This window comes from Trichomycterus rosablanca, chromosome 6 (genome assembly GCF_030014385.1).
Source record: "Trichomycterus rosablanca isolate fTriRos1 chromosome 6, fTriRos1.hap1, whole genome shotgun sequence".
Taxonomy (NCBI): Eukaryota; Metazoa; Chordata; class Actinopteri; order Siluriformes; family Trichomycteridae; genus Trichomycterus; species Trichomycterus rosablanca.
Genome location: NC_085993.1, coordinates 16,919,389 through 16,939,513, shown reverse-complemented (window position 1 = coordinate 16,939,513; position 20,125 = coordinate 16,919,389). Strand labels below are relative to the sequence as shown.

General features: G+C 39.5%; 1 protein-coding gene across 3 annotated transcripts in view; it reads left to right on the top strand.

Annotated features, from left to right (window-relative positions):
- LOC134316939 (synaptotagmin-2) overlaps positions 1–20,125 on the top strand; it is a 102,401-nt gene that overhangs the window by 31,712 nt on the left and 50,564 nt on the right. The window contains exon 1 of one of the 3 annotated variants that reach the window (XM_062997507.1): positions 2,967–3,119. The exons of the other annotated variants lie outside the window; for them this stretch is intronic. The gene's annotated coding sequence lies outside the window, so the exon portion shown is untranslated. Of the gene's footprint in view, positions 1–2,966; positions 3,120–20,125 lie in introns of those variants that run through there. 3 annotated transcript variants of the gene reach the window in all.

Genomic DNA, 20,125 nt, shown 5'->3' with positions numbered 1-20,125 from the left:
AAAAAAGGTCACCACCTGGATTTAACTAAGCAAATAGGTAAGAGCCTCCCATTGGATAATTACTGTATGGGTGATTATGTTTCAGCTGGCAACAAGTTATTTAACCCTAACTGATGCAGTGAGTAGCTTCTCATTTGTTAAACAACCATGTGGAAAGACACATCCTGTGGCCGTGGAAAAGATGTTATTCTGTTTCAGAAGGGTCAAATTATTGGCATGCATCAAGCAGAGAAAACATCTAAGGAGATTGCTGAAACTACTAAAATCGGGTTAAGAACTGTCCAACGCATTATTAAAAAGTGGAAGGACAGTGGGGAAACATCATCTTCGAGGAAGGAATGTGTTTGGAAAAAAATCTTGAATGATCGTGATCGGCGATCACTTAAACATTTGATGAAATCAAATGGTAGAAAAACTCCAGTAGAACTCAGGGATATGTTTAATAGTGAAAGTAAGAGCATTTCCACACGCACAATGAGAAGGGAACTCAAGGGATTGGGACTAAACAGCTGTGTAGCCTTAAGAAAACCACTTGTCAGTGAGGCTAACCGGCAAAAACGGCTTCAATTTGCTAGGGAGCATAAAGATTGGACTCTGAAGCAATGGAAGAAGGTCATATGGTCAGATGAGTCCAGATTTACCCTGTTCCAGAGTGATGGGCGCATCAGGGTAAGAAGAGAGGCGGCTGAAGTGATGCACCCATCATGCCTAGTGCCTACCGTACAAGCCTGTGGGGGCAGTGCTATGATCTGGGTTCGCTGCAGTTGGTCAGGTCTAGGTTCAGCAACGTTATGTGCCCAAAGAATGAGGTCAGCTGACTACCTGAATATACTGAACGACCAGGTTATTCCATCAATGGATTTTTTCTTCCCTGATGGCACGGGCATATTCCAAGATGACAATGCCAGGATCCATCGGGCTCAAATTGTGAAAGAGTGGTTCAGGGAGCATGAGACATCATTTTCACACATGAATTGGCCACCACAGAGTCCAGATATGAACCCCATTGAGAATCTTTGGGATGTGCTGGAGAAGAGTTTGTGCAGTGGTCAATCAATACAAGATCTTGGGGAAAAATTTATGCAACTCTGGACAGAAATAAATGTTGTGACATTGCAGAAGCTTGTGGAAACGATGCCACAGCGAATGCGTGCTGTAATCAAAGCTAAAGGCGGTCCAACCAAATATTAGTGTGTGACCTTTTTTTTGGCCAGGCAGTGTATATTGGAAATGTAGAGTAGAAATAAACAAATAATATGTAAGCTTAGATAAAAAGCAACAACAGGTTAGCAACTGTATTTTGCCGTTTTACTTAGTGCCTTTACTTTCCTAGGTACCAGTTAACACTTGAGTCCTCCATTTCTGCTCTATAGACAGTCATATTTTGCTCTGTTATGTAACTGTTCAAGCTAAATAAATCATTTTCCATCCCACAAGACACACGTGAGTAATCTTTTCTTTAAACAAACCTTGGAAACCTTGTCAAATAAACCTGACAACTTTCGAATGAAAATGGATTTCTGACCACTTCCTCCTTTTCATCTTATTAAGAACTGTAGTGGTTGGCATTTTCGTAACTAGGTAAGGTCAGGAACTTGGGGTCTTTAAGAACATTGGTTTTAGGCATGGTGAACTTTGGCTGTCAACTTCATCCGACCTTGAATGTGTTTCCATGGTTACACAAACCTGTATTTTAAATCACATTTATCTAACTTGTTTTTCACTTTCCAGAGCGGTCAGGATGTTTTTAAAATGTTCTTAGTCATTGTTTAGCTACCAGATGTTTTTCATCTGGGAATCTCGGCATGGTTTTTAGTAGAATATGAGACGGGAGACGTTTTCGAGAGTTCACCCGCGGAACTAAGTGATAACAAGTGCATTCGTTCCCCTGGAACTGGTACCGGTATCAGCCTTCTCTTGCTAGATCGAAAGCAGACTCTCCCGATCTTTGCTAGTTGGCGAGACCAGGTGTGAAACATTCACAGTTGATCCAGTGAGATTGTTCTGTTTTGTTTTTGATACAGGTTGCATAAATTATATATAAATACATACACCGACCAGGCATAACATTATGACCTCTGACAGGTGAAGTGAATAACACTGATTATCTCTTCATCACAGCACCTGTTATTAGGCAGCAAGTGAACATTTTATCCTCAAAGTTGATGTGTTAGAAGCAGGAAAAATGGGCAAGCGTAAGGATTTGAGCGAGTTTGACAAGGGCCAAATTGTGATAACTAGACGACTGGGTCAGAGCATCTCCAAAACTGCAGCTCTTGTGGGGGGTTCCCAGACTGCACTGGTCAGTATCTATTAAATGTGGTCCAAGGAAGGAACAATGGTAAACCGGCGAAGGCTGGCCCGTGACAGACGAGCTACTGTAGCTCAAACTGCTGAAGAAGTTAATGCTGGTTCTGATAGAAAGGTGTATTGCAGTTTGTTGTGTATGGGGCTGCATGCTGTCCACCGCCGAAAGCGCCAACAATGGGCACGTGAGCATTGGAACTGGACCACGGAGCAATGGAAGAAGGTGGCCTGGTCTGATGAATCACGTTTTCTTTTACAGCACGTGGATGGCCGGGTGCGGCGCTTACCTGGGGAACACATGGCACCAGGATGCACTATGGGAAGAAGGCAAGCCGACAGAGGCAGTGTGATGCTTTGGGCAATGTTCTGCTGGGAAACCTTGGGTCCTGCCATCCATGTGGATGTTACTTTGACACGTACTACCTACCTAAGCATTGTTGCAGACCATGTACACCCTGTCATGGAAACGGTATTGCCTGATGGCTGTGGCCTCTTTCAGCAGGATAATATGCCCTGCCACAAAGCAAGAATGGTTCAGGAATGGTTTGAGGAGCACAACATCGAGTTTAAGGTGTTGACTTGGCCTCCAAATTTCCCAGATCTCAATCCAATCGAGCATCTGTGGGATGTGCTGGACAAACAAGTCCGATCCATGGAGGCCTGACCTCACAGCTTACAGGAGTTAAAGGATCTGCTGCTAACATCTTGGTGCCAGATACTACAGCACACCTTCAGGGGTCAAGTGGAGTCCATGCCTCGATGAGTCAGGGCTGTTTTGGCAGCAAAAGGGGGACCAACACAATATTAGGAAGGTGGACAATATTTCTTCTACTACTAATATTTCCTCTTTTCCTTTGTATGTAGACTTAGAGGCTCTTAATTAGTTTTCTTGTCCACATCATGAGACCAGTGGTGCCATACCTGCCTATTTCACTCTAAGCACAATAAAAATATAAAGCTTGCTAGATTACCTTATTTAATCTATGTTGGACATCCAATTTCAAAAACAATTAGTGACCTCTGTGTGATTTTTATAACAACAGCCACTCCTCTGAGAAGGCTTCTCACAGGAATTACAAGTCAGTCAAAGAAAGACACACTTGATGTTCCAGTTTATTCGAAAGCTGTTCAGTGGGGATAAGGTCTGGGCTCTGTGCAGGCCACTGGAGTTTCTTTAAACCAAGCTTTTCTTCATGTCTTTATAGACCTTGCTTTGTTCACAGCAACAGGAAAGGGCTTTCCTTAAACATGGAAGCTTATAAGGTGGTCTATATAATTAATTTCTCACACCTGTTAGCAACTGTTGTGGCTGAAACAAATAAATTTAATAATTAGAAAGGGGGTCAATACTGTATAGTGTATCTTATTTCAGAAAGATCTAGCCATGTATTCGATCTGCTGTGGACTCCTGGATAATCCATGTTATCCCAGCATGATTTCAAAATACAGTAGACCCTTGACTAACGGACCGTTTAGCATACCAACATTTTGATTAAGAGCTTTTTTTTTTCAACTTGACGTACGAACAAATTTCGGATTACGAACCGAAATTCGCACGCGAACGAAACGCATGACGTCACGAACAAGTTGACTCCGACCACCTCTCTCTCTCTCTCTCTATAGAGTGAGCGAACATTCGGACAGCTGACGGTGTTTTCTTTATATTTTGTAAAATTCAATATCAAAATGGCCCCAAAGAAGGTGCAGAGAAAGCGTAGTGTTGAGAAAATGAAAAAAACCTATTACTATTATTAGTACAGTATGAAAGTTATTGTTGTTTCTGGTAGATTATGTTTTATAAAAATAAAAAAAAAGAAGGAAATGTATTATGGTGTGTGGTACAGCACACGTACTGTACTGAAATGTGGTGTTTATTTTTATGTACAGTACAGTACTGCTGTGTATTGTTGTTTATTACAGGAATGTCTATTCTATAATTTAAGATTTAAGGGAAAATATACTTGTATTTATAACAAAAAAGACCTTTTAAGACATTAGAGAGGTTAGGTAAGGGGGTGGTTTGGGAGGTCTGGCACAGATTAATTCTATTTACATTATTTCGTATGGGAAAAATAGGTTTAAATAACGAACATTTTGACTTAAGAACAGCCCTTCAGAACCAATTAAATTCGTAAGTCAAGGGTCTACTGTATTCCAAAGATCATCCTGTACTAAGGTGTCCCCATAAATGCTCAGTGGGGTTTAGGTCAAGGAACTGTGATGGTCCATGACAGTCAGAATGACCTGATCTTCTTTGGTTTTCAAGAATCTGTTGCTGTTTTAAAACTTAAAACTGGTGAAAAATAATTCTGGGCCCAGACTTTTGTCCCCCACTGTAGGTACTTATCAGCCTTAACAAATCTAAAAAATAAAGTAGAAATAACATCTCTTTGAAATAAGTATAAATGCTTATCAAACCTTTTCATTTAAAGAAATGAGCAAGAGCTGGGCCAGAATCTGATAAATACGCAGCTCACGAGCTCTCAGGATAAGTAGTGTACCCAGTAATAAGAGACTCACTGTTTCATTCAAATTCAGTTATTTTTTTTATGTAATAACACTTTAATCCACCTGAAAGTGACTCAATTGAAATACAATCATTAAGCTACTCCTTAAATATTTTGCAGAAGTATGTTCACAAGGCAAACCAAGTAAATTATACATAATAGTAAGGAAACAATATGACTAAAAATAAAACGCAAGGAATTTCCCCCTTATCCTAAATATAGTTAGTCAGCCAAGACCATGTTTGGTATCTGGAATTTACTTCTTTAGTTTTGTACTGGAGCTATGAGGCTAATGTTTCAAAGACTAAATGAAGTCTGTATTAATTAATATAGCACTGATCTAGCGGCTCAGATAGACATATTGTATAATATGAATATACACCAATCAGCCATAACATTAAAGCCACCTCCTTGTTTCTACACACACTGTCCATGTTATGAGCTCCACTTACCATATAGAAACACTTTGTAGTTCTACAATTACTGACTGTAGTCCATCTGTTTCTCTGCATGCTTTGTTAGCCCCCTTTCACGTTGTTCTTCAATAGTCAGGATTCTCCCAGGACCACTACAGAGCAGGCATTATTTGGGTGTTGGATCATTCTCAGCACTGCAGTGACACTGACATGGTGGTGGTGTGTTAGTGTGTGTTGTGCTGGTATGAGTGGATAAGATACAGCAGCGCTGCTGGAGTTTTTAAACACCTCACTGTCACTGCTGGACTGAGAATAGTCCACCAACCAAAAATATATCCAGCCAACAGCGCCCATGGGGAGCTTCCTATGACCACTGATGACGGTCTAGAAGATGACCAACTCGAACAGCAGCAATAGATGAGCGATCGTCTCTGACTTTTTATCCACAAGGTGGACCAACTAGGTAGGAGTGTCTAATAGAGTGGACAGTGAGTGGACATGGTATTTAAAAACTCCAGCAGCGCTGCTGTGTCTTATCCACTCATATCAGCACAACACACACTAACACACCACCACCATGTCAGTGTCACTGCAGTGCTGATAATCATCCACCACCCAAATAATACCTGCTCTGTGGTGGTCCTGTGGGATCCTGACCAATGAAGAACAGGGTGAAAGCAGGCTAAAACAGTATGTAGAGAAACAGATGGACTACAGTCAGTAATTGTAGAACTACAAAGTGCTCTTATATGGTAAGTGGAGCTGATTAAATGGAGAGTGAGTATAGAAACAAGGAGGTGGTTTTAATGTTATGGCTGATTGGTGTATGTATAGAGATTTATACTGATGGTAGCTAGGAATGAGGACTTACAGTGGAAGCAATCATAGTTTTACATTTTAAATCCTATTCAACATTTTATCAAGGCTTACACTAAAAGTATGGGTGCACTATCAGAGACTGAATTCAAGAATTCAAGTCTTGAGCTGTTAGACGCCTAAAAGACACAGCTGGCTATGACTGAGGGAGGAAAGGCCACATGGGGATCCCCTCCCTGTTAGTGCCTTCTGTAAGAATCAGCCTGAAGCTGTTGGAGCTGTTCACACTCGTCGGAGGAGGCGTTTGCTAGGCTCAGGCCTCTTCAGACATAGAAAGTTCAGTGCAAACGGCAGGGAATGTCAGAGTGAAAAACTCAATCACTTTTGTTTTTAATTGTTCAATAATTTGCAATTTCACCTTCATGATATGATTTACTGTCTTTTTATGGTATCTTAGTGTCTTATATTGTATTTACATTATTTTTTTGCTAATTAAAATACACTATAAAAAAAAGAATAGGGTGAGGGCAATGCAGGAATGCTGGATCTATTTAGCACCTACACTATCGCCTGCGTCACCACACCACTCTATACGCTAGCTAAGGCAAAGCAAGCTTATGATCATTAGTTATTGAATTTGTCATAGATGTATTGTAAATGCAGCCTGACTAAGATTTCTGCTATTTGTCTGTCAGGGTTGGATGCCGGAGTGGCTTCCTCATAAGTGATGCAGTTGCGACCTCTGCTGGCTGTTTGATGGTGCCTGCATCAGAGACAGGGAATAATGGAGATCAGTGCGTGACTCTCCGTGAAAAGATGCAGTCGGCTACTGCACACGTGTCGGAGGGGGCGTGTGTTAGTCATGGCTCTCCTCGTTCAGGAGTGAAGTTTAGCTGCAGTAGAGAGGAAGCACAATGCAATTGGGTGATTGGACATGACAAGATTGGGAGGAAAATTGCAAAAGAAAGGTTTCTGTGGTCCAGGGGTCACAGTGAAGGACCAGTCTTAAAATCATTATGTACTTCATGCCAGGTTACTAATGACCTGAGATATGTAACGGTTGGCCACACTCTCATATATTTAGGAACTGAAGTCTCTAGCCTTAGCAAAGGTCAGTCTTCATGACAACAATAAAAGAGACTAAGCAATAAGGATTTATGTATGGGTAGCAAGGAGGAAACCATTGCCAAACATTTTAGGGTATTGTTCTATGTGCTGATATTTTGAAATAGAAACATTTTGCTCAACAGATGGTTTATTATGTCTAATGAAAGCAAAACATGGCATGTGAAAGCAAGCTAGTAAACATAGCAACAGTCGACCATAGGGATGTAACGATACACTCTACCCACGATGCGATGCAATTCACGATACTCTGTTCACGATACGATTTTTTTCCCGATATTTTTTTTTACTTTTTTTAAGTTTCCTTTTATTATTTCTTTTTAAAAAATAAAATAAAATACTGTATTTGTGATGATCTTTTATTAATCTAAATAATGAATGCCCTTTTATTTCTGAGGTAGGTACAAACTATGCAAAACAATTTTGAATGAATCCCAATTTGGCTGAAAATTGCCGAATTTGCCAACCAGGCGTATATGGCCAGTACCGTCATCAAGGCAAGGTGTATAGCATCAGTGCCCTCTGCTGTTTAAAGTGAATATCGATTCATTTTACATGTCAAATCGATTTGAATCGTGGAATTTTTGAATCGGTTATTAACTGTATTGTGGTGAATCGTTACATCCCTAGTCGACCATGATATAATAGTGGTAGTAGTGTGATGGAATAAGGGTGCATTGCTGCAGCAGGACCTGTTATTGAGGAATCAGTACATTTCAGTCTTCTCAAAAAATGGGAACATCTGCTTGCACACCAGCGCCGAGATTCTGAACTCCTTGGTTTGAAACTTGCCGTTGCCACCAATTATTAGCGGGCAGCAGACACTAATTGCCCACAGTGGCCGCTAGGGCGGGATGACTGGACTATGTGAGTGGGGTCTTCTGACGCTGTGCAAGGACCCTGATTAGCAGATGGAGGCACTTGTGCAGGGTGAAAAGAAGTGGTCCGCTAAGGACTGCGCACGAGTCGGGGGAGGCGTGAGCAGGAAATATACCTTCCTCGAATGCAATCAGGGATCCCCAAGCAGCGGAAAACAAATTGACTGTCTGGTTTAAAACAAGCACTTATACAAACCTCAATTTCAAAAAATGTCACTATCAAAACAACTACGAAGGGGACCAGGAGGACATGGTTTCATTATTTGTATTGTTAATATTAGTTATTTAAGTGCCGTCAAATTGGTTATGACTCCTGGTGACCATGTGGATAGTGTTTCTCCAGAACATCCTGTCTTTCCAACAGCTTGTTTATCGTTCCTCTAAGTTCCTCTACCTTTAACTCTTCCAAAGATAAGTTGTCTTTTCCAAAGAACTGGTTCTTCTCATAATGTGTCCACATTGAAGAGCTTCAGTTTGGTTATTTGGGCTTTAAATGAATCATCTGGTTTGAGTGAGCTAAATCTGGAGAAAAATGGGAGAAAATGCATAAATAAATTGAAAGAAAAAATGTGAACAATGTTTGGTCACCTGTCCATGAGCTATAGCTGGGGTGTATAAGGGTTATATACATCTGTTGACTGGAAATGAACAGAATTAACATTTTGGACTGGTCTAGTTAAAGAAACGCTATGATGAGTCATGAAACAAGCAGTTCATGCTTGTGTCTGCAGTTCTACAAAGAACGTTGGGCTAAAATTTCAGTATATCTGATGTGAACATCGAGTTCTTTAAAGTCGTGTACTCCAAGTACTGCTGCAACCAGTGATTACATAAATATTTCTTAAGGAAATAAAATAATGTTTTACTAAATCAGGTGTTATATCACATTTTGTTTAGCAATAAAAAATCAGTCAGCATGGTGAAGATTAAAAAGCAGGAATTTAGAAAGGAGGCATTTTCTCACAGAATTATACAGTATATTGTACATGTGAGTGTGTGTGTGTGTAGAGGAGAAGGAAACAGCTACCTGCGCCCTCTAGCTTCATATTTCCTTCTTATACCCCTGCATTGCAGCAGTACTTGCAGAGAGAGAGAGACGGGAGAGAGAGAGAGAGAGGGAGCGGGAGAGAGAGAGCACTCTTTATCTCTTCTCACCACACTAAGAGAGAAAATCAAGTGCGGTGCAAATAACATCCATGAGAGGCTCAGGACACAAATGGTCCTCACCCAGACAAATTGCAGCTTATCCATTAAAGCCCTGCGTTTGTTCTCAGCCTGTTTTACAGAGTCTAACAAGAGCAGGATTTTCTGGACGTACTACCTCATACCTCTATTAAATATTAAAGCTACATTTTAAACTATTTTTTGACAGAGCCACATAAATGGCTGTATGTGGATGAATGTGTGCATGCAGATATTCAAAAATCTACTAACTGAGTAGTCTTCATACTTAACACTTAAATACTTAATATTTGTGTATGTATGTGACCTAAAATTGGTGATAATTCAGTTAACAAGTATGCTCCCCCTTAGTTATGAAGTGATTGTTCCACACTCCACACCTACCACACATAGTTCTAATAATGTAATGTATATACCTCTATCATTTATTACTATTGAAGGTTGGTGATGTGCTGACGTGGTGCAGCAGTAATAAGCTAGCCTACCACTGTTGAGAATCTGCCTTCAAGTTTAAGTCTTGCCCGTGCAAGGGAATTCACCTTGTTGCTGCTGCAACGTCAAGGTCGACAAAGTAGCATGGTCCTCTATGTGTGCTTAGACTGTCGCTGGCTGATGTAAAAATAAATAAATAAATAAAACAATATGTATGAACAAGGTCTTTATAGATTAATTAACAAATGTATTAGTTATTTTTTTGTGTTTTTATGTTTTAGACCAGCGGTCCCCAACTTTTTTTGCACCACGGACTGGTTTCATATAAAATAACATTTTACGGACCGGCAGGGGCGGGGGGTTTATAATAGAATAACTATACTACTCACAAATGAGTTTTTTTCACTGCAACGAGACGCTGCTTCCACCTGGGGGTGATATGAGATGATAAACACCCGTGTGTTGGAAATGGAAGCAGTGTTTTCATTGCTGATCGATCTCTAATTAATTATTGTTTCTGTGCGGCCCGGTAATAAATGACCCATGGCCCCAGTGGTTGGGGACCACTGTTTTAGACAACATATAAACTCACAGCTGTGTGAGCAAACTCACACAGAGTTTAAATACAGGGCTTGGCATATAAACTGGGTTTATATTGCCTGCAATCAGTTTATGCTTTTGAGGTTGCCATGGTTTTCCTGAGTTTAGCTCTCGGGACAAGAGGTTCTTCAATCGCATACAGGCTGTCTGGTTTAAAACAAGCACTTATACAAACCTTAATTTCAAACAATGTCACTATCAAATCAACTATGAAGTTAGAAGATGACCAGGAGGACATGGTTTCATTATTTGTATTGGTAATATTAGTTGTTTAAGCGCCGTCAAATTGGTTATGACTCCTGGTGACCATATGGATAGTCTTTCTCCAGAACATCCTGTCTTCTGTTTGGGTCTTTAGGCTTCCCAGTGGCTCATTTATCAGTCCTCTAATTGTATCTATCTATCTTCTTTCTCTTATACCTTTAACTCTTCCTAGCATAAATGGTCTTTTTCAATGAACTGGTTCTTCTCATAATGTGTCCAAATTAAAGAGCTTCAGTTTGGTTATTTGGGCTTTAAATGAATCATCTGGCTTGAGTGAGCTATTTGGTTTGATTTGGTAGAGATTGCATTTGTTTGTCTCTTTGCCAGACAAAGGTACTCTCAAAAGTCTTCCAGAACAGTTTTGTTCTTCCATCTATAAAGAACCCCAGAGAAGACCATGGTTTGGACAACTCTCATATTTGTTTAAAGAAACACATACACCGATCAGCCATAACATTGATTCTACACTCACTGTCCATTTTATCAGCTCCACTTACCATATAGAAGCACTTTGTAGTTCTACAATTACTGACTGTAGTTCATCTGTTTCTCTGCATGCTTTGTTAACCCCATTTAATGCTGTTCTTCAATAGTCAGGACTCTCCCAGAACCACTACAGAGCAGGTATTATTTGGGTGGTTGATCATTCTCAGCACTGCAGTGACACTGACATGGTGGTGGTGTGTTAGTGTGTGTTGTGCTGGTATGAGTGGATCAGACACAGCAGTGCTGCTGGAGTTTTTAAACACCTCACTGTCACTGCTGGACTGAGAATAGTCCACCAACCAAAAATATCCAGCCAACAGCGCCCCAGAGGCAGCGTCCTGTGACCACTGATGAAGGTCTACAAGATGACCAACTCAAACAGCAGCAATAGATGAGCCATCGTCTCTGACTTTACATCTACAAGGTGGACCAACTAGGTAGGAGTGTCTAATAGAGTGGACAGTGAGTGGACACGGTATTTGAAAACTCCAGCAGCGCTGCTGTGTCTGATCCGCTCATACCAGCACAACACACACTAACACACCACCACCATGTCATTGTCACTGCAGTGCTGAGAATGATCCACCACCTAAATAATACCTGCTCTGTGGTGGTCCTGTGGTGGTCCTGACCATTGAAGAACAGGGTGAAAGCAGGTTAAAAAAGTATGTAGAGAAACAGATGGACTACAGTCAGTAATTGTAGAACTACAAAGTGCTTTTATATGGTAAGTAGAGCTGATAAATGGACAGTGAGTGTAGAAACAAGGAGGTGGTTTTAATCTTTGGCTGATCAGTGTATATATGCAGTGTTGTGCTTCCATGCTATACAAGGTCAGCTTTATATATTCTGCACTATCACTAACAAATTTAGCTGCCAGGATGAAGCATAAATTTGTTCATAAAGGTCATACAGGGTATTGTATTATGGTACGTTATGATTCAGACACCAAAACCCTTTGTTGACATTTTAGTGTGAAAAGGAAACATTACAAAAATGGTCATACAGCATTAGTTTGTTATATTGTAGTTTTGTAAAGACTATACTATAGAACTTTTAAGCTTTTTAAATAACTGTGCAACACCAGTCATTTTACAGTTTGGACTGGCTGTTAGCCAGAGGCAGGAACAATACATTCATAGGTAAATGTCAACCTTGTTTAATAACAAGCTAACCAATATGTAAACAACAGCACTGGGGTGTCACACTCCAGAGTCAGTTACTGCAAAACAAATAGCTGTGTCTTATTAAATGTTATGTAATATGTACAGTCACATGTTTAGGGGCACTTGTAATGGATAAGCATGTCATTTCAAGCTTGGGATTTTAGTGTTATTTCTGTGATTGAATGATTAGAAGATACTTATTTCTATGACTAGTTTTCTTGTCCATTGAAGTTAATTGTGGGGTTTCTGAAAATGCTTGGTTAAATACCTAATACACCGATCAGCCATAACATTAAAACCACCTCCTTGTTTCTACACTCACTGTCCATTTTATCAGCTCTACTTACCATATAGAAGCACTTTGTAGTTTTACAAATACTGACTGTAGTCCATCTGTTTCTCTACATACTTTTTTAACCTGCTTTCACCCTGTTCTTCAATGGTCAGGACCCCCACAGGACCACTACAGAGCAGGTATTATTTAGGTGGTGGATCATTCTCAGCACTGCAGTGGCATTGACATGGTGGTGGTGTGTTAGTGTGTGTTGTGCTGGTATGAGTGGATAAGACACAGCAGCGCTGCTGGAGTTTTTAAATACCGTGTCCACTCACTGCCCACTCTATTAGACACTCCTACCTAGTTGGTCCACCTTGTAGATGTAAAGTCAGAGACGATCGCTCATCTATTGCTGCTGTTTTAGTTGGTCATCAGTGGTCACAGGACGCTCCCCACGGTTGGCTGGATATATTTTTGGTTGGTGGACTATTCTCAGTCCAGCAGTGACAGTGAGGTGTTTAAAAACTCCAGCAGCGCTGCTGTGTCTGATCCACTCATACCAGCACAACACACACTAACACACCACCACCATGTCAGTGCAGGGCTCTAGAGTGCGACCAATTTGGTCGCACATGCGACCTAATTTCTCAATGGTGCGACTAAAAAAAATCTCAGGTCGCACCGGTGCGACCAGGCGTCCGAGGGAAAAAAAAAACAACAGACACACATTAGGCCAATAACATGGTCTAAACCAATCAGAGATAGTGAAGGGCGGGACAATATTGTAGCGGTGATATGTGAGCGACATTCAGCTCAGCCAATCAGAATGCAGCACCAGGTTTATACACGTGCGTTCGGACGTTCTGCCGTAAGTTTAGTTTTGTATATGAGACTCGCCGGATGTCCCCAGAATGGAAGTTCGGGTTCTGGAGCTCGGCGGTGTAAAGTGTTGTAACGCTCACTTAAGTCCTGACTAAACAGTTAAAGTGACTCGACCCTGTCGTGTGCGTTTATTCCCACACCTCCACCACCGCACAGCAAAAGACCCGCAGCATCCCCACCGGACAGCGGCTAGGTGAGCCGACCCTCTACAGTAGCAAGGGGCTAATGCTAGCGGTAAAGTGCCGCGATAGTGAAAGTAAAAACACGACAATATTTTCGTTAAGTAAAATATAAAAATAACTAAAAGACCAAAATATATTACAATACATGTAGTCAAAATACGCAGCGAGTGCACCGCAAGCGATTTTGGGAATCTGTGTAAAAGATTCAGTAAAGCCGATAATAGAATGCACTGCATTTAAGATTACACTCTAACACACACACAAACATATACATATCATTTTAAATATACACACACATATAAATAGATATACACACATACATACACATTTACTCTATTATTTTTATAATTTTTATAAGTGTGCTATAATTAGTCTGTAATACTATAATTAACTGTAAAGAAGACAGTGGCCGGCAATAGTATATTTGTGACTGATTCTAATACATTTTGAATTGAAAGGCTGAAAAAGCCCAATGCATCTATAAAACACATTACATGCCTCGATAAATGCACTGCCCAAGTGTCCCCTCTCCCCACTGCCCTTCATTGTCAGGCAGCAGCAAACAGATCATCAGACGAGGCCATGTTGACCAGATTGTTAGTTATTTCCAAGTCAATATTGCCTGTATGGACAGTGATTAAAAAAAAAAAAAAAAAAGTGAACCTGTAAAACTGCGGTGTTAAATGCGATGCGGTCAAAAATTTGGGTGCACCTAACTTTTGTGCTGGTGCACCTAAGAAAAAAAGTTAGGTGCATTAGTGCAACCAGTGCAAAACGTTAGTCTAGAGCCCTGCAGTGTCACTGCAGTGCTGAGAATGACCCACCACCCAAATAATACCTGCTCTGTAGTGGTTCTGGGAGAGTCCTGGTTCTATATTTGTTGCATCATAACTACAAAACTCCCAACCAGAGAGGATTTTAAAGCAGAGACTTTTTACAGCTTTTTAGTCTTTAAGTAATGATAGTGTAGAGCTGGACACAGACATCTGTGTTGCAGAACCCTGTAACACATGGCAGATCTGTTTTATTGCATCCAAACAGATTCCTCTCTGCATTTGTAGACCTCCTGTTTCCTCCTGTCCTTAGAAAAGAGACCACTGTTCCATGTGTTTTGTCTTCATAAACAGTTGGGATTTCTCCAAGAGATATCTAAACAAGATCTCAGCAATGCTTTCTACTTCCTTATTGAAACGCTAGTGGCTCAGTCTAACAGGCACAATCAAACTAGCACTCTTTGACAGGCAGAGAAAAGTCCCCAGCTGTAGGTATTTTGCTTTGTCAAGGATAAAGTTTTAAATACTATTTACATAACTCACTATGTGCCTATTGCATAAGCAGCAGGCTGTACTTTCTTTTATCAGTTAGGAGAATGTCTGTGGGAAAGATGCAATCGCCTGCAAACTGGGTCTAGACTCCATTTTCTCAGCAAGATGGCATGCCTGAAGCAGAAAACACTCTCCCAGAAGACTCCTGAAACAAATAGTATCAATTAAGCTGACCATACAGAATATAATTGTCTTTGTAAGTGTGGCAGGAAACCAAGATAATTTCTTCCTTTCCTTCCTTATTTTTTTGCAGAGCTTGTGGCAGACCGAGTTCTCCTCAGTTTTCATTTTGGTCTAGACGAGAAATGTAGTCCATCTGAATACTGTTTTCTGTCTGTGAGCTTAAATAAAGTCTTTGTAGTAAGGCGTATACTTGATATACAGCTAGCTGAATTTTAAAGGTGCCCTGTAGTGGATATGTACAAGCTCGCCTGAGCTCATATAGTCGTGGGCGTAGTCGTAAATCTGACTAAACAAAAAGGAATAAATCAAATGGAATTCAATAAAGAAGCTTAGGGACTGAGAGCTTTGGGCTGGTTCATGATTAGAAATGTGATTGTGTTGAAGCATCGTAGCCAAGACACAAATGACTTATCACTATGTGAATTGGATATGTCTGATTACTTCTACCAAGATACCACAATGTAGTTTCCAGACAAACAGACAGACAAGCTTTATAGTCATACATTGGTAGTAGAATGTATTATATGATATAGTTCAGACTTTTTCCAGTGTTCAGGAGCAACAACAGCTTAGCTGTGAAGTGGTAGGCCATGCAACCTGACTGAAACAGACGCCTGAGTGCTTGAGGTAAGAAATCATCTGTCATATGCAACTGGGACTTGTGTCTAAAAGCAATGTCAGCAAAAGACTGTTCTCCCTAAGCCTAATAGATGGAGTTTTTATGGCTGAGCAGCCACACTCAAGGCTAACATCATCATTTATCTACACTTAATAGACATATTGATGGCTTTTGGTGGCATGGTGTAAAATTGTTTGGTGTAAAGTGTGACTTTGCAAGTACGAATGGAATGAGCTAGGAAAGTGTTTTTGGACCTGATTGTCACTGGCCCACCAAGCTTTACTGTGGTTGCCCCTTGCACTGCCAGTAGTTACGCCATGGGGCTGGAGTGGTTTAGAGCAACTTTTTCTTAAGCGAAACACATTTTGTCCATGATTTTTTCCGCTACCCATACAACAAAAACAATGCGTCTTACTCTCTCCACAAGGGGGCATTCGTGTACAAGTTTATTTAATTATTATTAGTTTTCTCTGCAACCCATTTTTTTCGGGTCGCGACCCAGGGTTTGAAAAAAAGGGGTCGCAGAGACAAATAATAATAATAAAAAAAAAAACAATTTTTACCACACAGAAACATGAAATGAACTTGTATGCAATCGCCCCCTTGTGGAGGTTTATGTTACATCTTGTAAACCACAGTGGGACCAGATTGTACAGAGCAAAACAGAGAGAGTAAGATGCATTGTTTGTGTTGCCTGGGTGGCGTAAAAAATCATGGACGGCGCCCAGGTGGCGCATCAGGATATTCCGCTAGCACACCAGCCACCGGTCGGCAGGGCGCCATCTAGCGGGCATAATTGGCAGTGGCAGTGCCTGCAGGGAGGGATGACCGGAATATGTTGGTGGGGTCTTTAAACGCTGTGTAAGGTTCCTGATTGGTGGATAGAGGCGCCTGTTAAGAGTGCATGGGTGGAAAAGGGCTCCGTTAAGGGCTGTGCGTGGGTCGGAGGAGGCGTGAGCAGCAATATACCCTGTTCAACTGCAAAAAATCGGGGATCCCCAGCAGTGTAAGACAAATTGACTATGCTAAATTGGGAGAAAATGGGAGAAAAAATGCATATATATTAGGGCTGTCGTTTAACGCGTTAATTAACGCGATTAACGCGTTACATTTTTAATCGCGATTAAAAAAAATTATCAAGATTAAAAATTTTTATCTAACTATTTTTATTTGGCTGTTTGTGCCACATACATGTGTGTCTTTGTGGTAATTAACTGTATTTCAGATGAATTAGGATGTAAAGCGCATGAACTGTCCGATGATAAACTACTTTTAGTGGTTTTCACTTTTTTTACGTGTTGATGAAAATATGAATGAAATCACGCAAGCTTTGTAATGAGTATCTCCATTGGCTGCTAGATCTGTCCATCAAAACCGCTTAGCTCCGCCTCCTCCCCTCAGGTACAGAAACAGAAGACAGAAGTGAAACTCTGCGTGATGTTTCATCTCTACAGTTTATTCAGGTTATTCTATCACATGGTTATATACATGATTTATATTTGTGATGTTTGTAGTTTTTTAAAAACACATTCGTATCTGATATTTATATGGACTAAGCGTTTACATGGACTGTTTTAATTAACACTTTTTTATAGCTACAGTCAATTACTTATAGATAATGTCTGGTAACTTGACTGTTTCAGGTATTTATAGGTGTTTAAATGGTAATTTAGAACAGTATTTCCCAGTATTGTTTCTGCACAAACACAGTATTAAAAGGTTTTCTTAATAGATCTATGAAATAATCATATCTGTGTTTTGATGCTTTACTGATGCCTTATATTAGATCAAAACATTATGGTTGGTGCACCTGTTTTCAGTGTCAGGGTTATAAACAGGAAAAGATCCTCACTTTTGTCAGATAATGTGCTTTCTAAAATGAATTTAGATTTAATAATTTTATCATATTTTATGAATGTTTTATTGGTAAACACGTTCTTGCAATAACAATGTGCACAACTGTTCAAATTTTGCTAAATTATTAGTTTGCCATTAATTAAAATTACGGTCGTTAATTTGAAATGTATAAACTTAGGGCTGTCACACGATTAAAATTTTTAATCGAGATTAATTTTGTTTTTTAATCGCGATGAATCTCGATTAAAAATTTTAATCGTGTGACAGCCCTAATATATATATTATTAGTTTGCATATATACGGTATATACAGTATATATATATATGGGTCAAAGACGAGACGTAACTTTTTAGTGTCCCCACTTGATAAATAATATACAATTATATTAATATAAGTGGATATACCTTCAATCTACTCCATTTGTACATCTTTACTGAAACCTAAAGTAATTTTTACGGAAAATGTATGATTTTTGAAAAAATAACCCTTGAAACCCCCAAAATGTCATTCAGTGCAATGGTCCCCCTACCTCTTTAAGTAATAAAACATTAAGAAAAAACTAATTAATCTTAAGTAAAACTTAAAATGTACTGCTTTGGCATAATTGTACAAATGTCATGTGTGACATATTAAATAATATTCAATCAGATGTCTTTTTTAATATTAATAATATTCAGGATACTTTCAGTCCCCATTTTCCCAATCTTCAGTTGTCATTCAGTACAACGTTAATAAAAAGCCTTATTTTAATATGCAATCAAGCTACTGCAGTCATGTGACCAATTATAACAACAAAAGAAGACACCTGGGGACCCTTCAGCACACACACATGGTCAATGCATTTCAACATTATTTGATAAAAATGTCTTTTTACTGACACCGTACATTAAAGAACAAAACTGAGTGTCATTCAGTACAACACAGAAAACGTAATATTACGGTTAATCTTGTAAACAAACAAGGTTATTAACATTTAAATGTGAATATGTGTAGAAATGTCTTTGAGCTAAGGTCAATGTTAGCTTTTGCTAACCACTGGGATAACTGTAAAATGTGCTAAAGTAACATTTCTGTCATTCAGTACAACAACAGTCATTCAGTGCAACAGAATTTCACTGTTGCACTAAATTGACAATGACATTGTTATACTGACTTTATAATGTTTTAAAATTATTTTTAAATATTAAAACCACTTTTTTCCATTCTAGTCTTCCTTAATAAGAGCAGTAATTACAATGAATATTAATAATTATGTTTTTGATGAAGTGGTCCCTGAGATTTTGTTATTGTCAAGTACGATGACCTGCCATTCGTTGGGCAGGTAGGTACTGCTGTCTGTTGGAGATGAGGTGCAAGTTAGCTGCATGCTACAAAATTGAAACAGAAATTCCTTTGTGTGGCCAAATCCACCTGATGAAATTTACTACCTTAAGTCTGATGTCAAAATCATAATCGCAGAACCAAAGCCACGTACAGCAAGAACCTCAAGGTTAACAACAAAAGACTAAAAAACATTTGTTCAGTTCATGAAATAAAATGCGACTTCAAATGGTTTTCACGGCTGAATGAATTTAGATTTACACACACATATACAGTATATATACAGTATATATATATATATATATATATATATATATAACAATGTGGATTGCTTAAAAGAAGTTTGAAAAAACCCTGGTTTAGAGCAGTGGAAGTGCATCTTTGCCAGATTTGTTCCATGGAATTAATTTTTTGTTTGGTATATGCCTGTTTTTCATTGGTTGGGTTATTAAAGTGAGGGGAATTTTAATTCTATAGCAAACAACAACATTCTAGAAGAATTGTATGCTGCCAGCTTTGTGGCAAAAGTCTGGAAAGGGTCCTTGTCTGTTTTAAAATGACAGCACCATATGGAAACGGTAATGCATTGACGTAAAATAACTCGACTGGTCTGCCCAAAGTGATGACACCAACCCAGTCTAACTCCTTTAGGAGCAATTGAAATGCTGACTGCAAGCTAAGTCTTTGTCAAACATAAAGCCTTAATAATGTCACTGCAACCAGTTTCTGAAATCTAGTAGAACATTTTTGAGAGAAATGAAGGCAGTTTAAGCCTATGGTTTTGAAATAAGAGCTTTAACAAGCATATAAGAATGAGATGTTCACTTTGGGTAGACAAAAAAGCAAGAAAAAGGAAACATCAGAGATCCACTCTGTCCTAATTAATACATTAATTGTATGAGATGGTCGGAGGTATCATGATTCAATTAGGATTTATGGCAGTTATTATTCATTCATAAAGACTTCTTACTATCAGACTAGTCACACTAATCACATTCTATAATTAGACTTTTCAGAGTTTCAGTTTAAAGAGATAAAAGCAGTGGTGTGGCATGTTTTTACCGCCAGGTGGGGTTTAAATAATGATTTTAATTATAATGTTAGACGCTCAGGTGGTTTAGCTGTCTGTTATGCTAGCCCCCCACCGCTGAGCTCCAGGCTTGAGGGATTGGCTCCCTGTCCAGGGTAAAGTGATGGATGAAAATGAGTTTTAGGAATTTGGAATTCTTTAATTTGACCCAAATATCTCTTAGTGCAGCGACTACCACAACAACCACCGAACAAATGAAAGACGTGTAGTA